Source organism: Schistocerca cancellata, chromosome 6 (assembly GCF_023864275.1).
Source record: "Schistocerca cancellata isolate TAMUIC-IGC-003103 chromosome 6, iqSchCanc2.1, whole genome shotgun sequence".
NCBI lineage: Eukaryota > Metazoa > Arthropoda > Insecta > Orthoptera > Acrididae > Schistocerca > Schistocerca cancellata.
Genome location: NC_064631.1, coordinates 157,548,555 through 157,549,261, shown reverse-complemented (window position 1 = coordinate 157,549,261; position 707 = coordinate 157,548,555). Strand labels below are relative to the sequence as shown.

Sequence of the window (707 nt, the reverse complement as noted above, 5' to 3'; positions counted from 1 at the left end):
GGCAGTGAACTTTCCAAGGAGCCATCACTGCTTTTGTCCGGAACTGTTTAGGGAAATAACGAAAAATATGGACGACCGGACTGTTATTTGCACCACAGTCCCCCCAAATGCGAATCTAGTGTCTGATCACTACGCCACCTTGCTTAGTTTCTCAGTTTTAAATAGCACTCCGTCTCCAGGCCACGAGTGGCCTACCGGGATCATCCTACCGCCGTGTCATCCTCAGTGGAGGATGCGGATAGGATGGGCGTGGGGTCAGCACACCGCTCTCCCGGTCGTTATGATGGTATTCCTGACCGAAGCCGCTACTATTCGGTCGAGTAGCTCCTCAATTGGCATCGCGAGGCTGAGTACACCCTGAAAAATTGCAACAGCGCATGGCGGCCTGGATGGTCACCCATCCAAGTGCCGACCACGCCCAACAGCGCTTAACTTCGGTGATCTCACGGGAACCGGTGTATCCACTGCGGCAAGGCCGGTGCCTCTCAGTTTTAAATATTGATGCGAATTGTAAGTAGTCCGCCTTCTGACATTTCTGTAGCAACAGCTATCTCGTACACATTTAATTGCTGATCATCAATTTTTCAGAGTCTTTTTGTCTGTGGTTGAAGATTTTGATATCTGTACATGTGACTCTTATAGAAGAGACGACGTGTAAAGCTAGTTCACCTCCTCACGGTGCTTTCTGAATAACGCGGCGATCGGAT

At 49.9% G+C, this 707-nt stretch overlaps 1 pseudogene; it reads right to left on the bottom strand.

Moving 5' to 3' along the window:
• Positions 1-365: 365 nt before the first annotated feature.
• LOC126089991 (5S ribosomal RNA) lies at positions 366-483 on the bottom strand (annotated as a pseudogene).
• Positions 484-707: the final 224 nt, after the last annotated feature.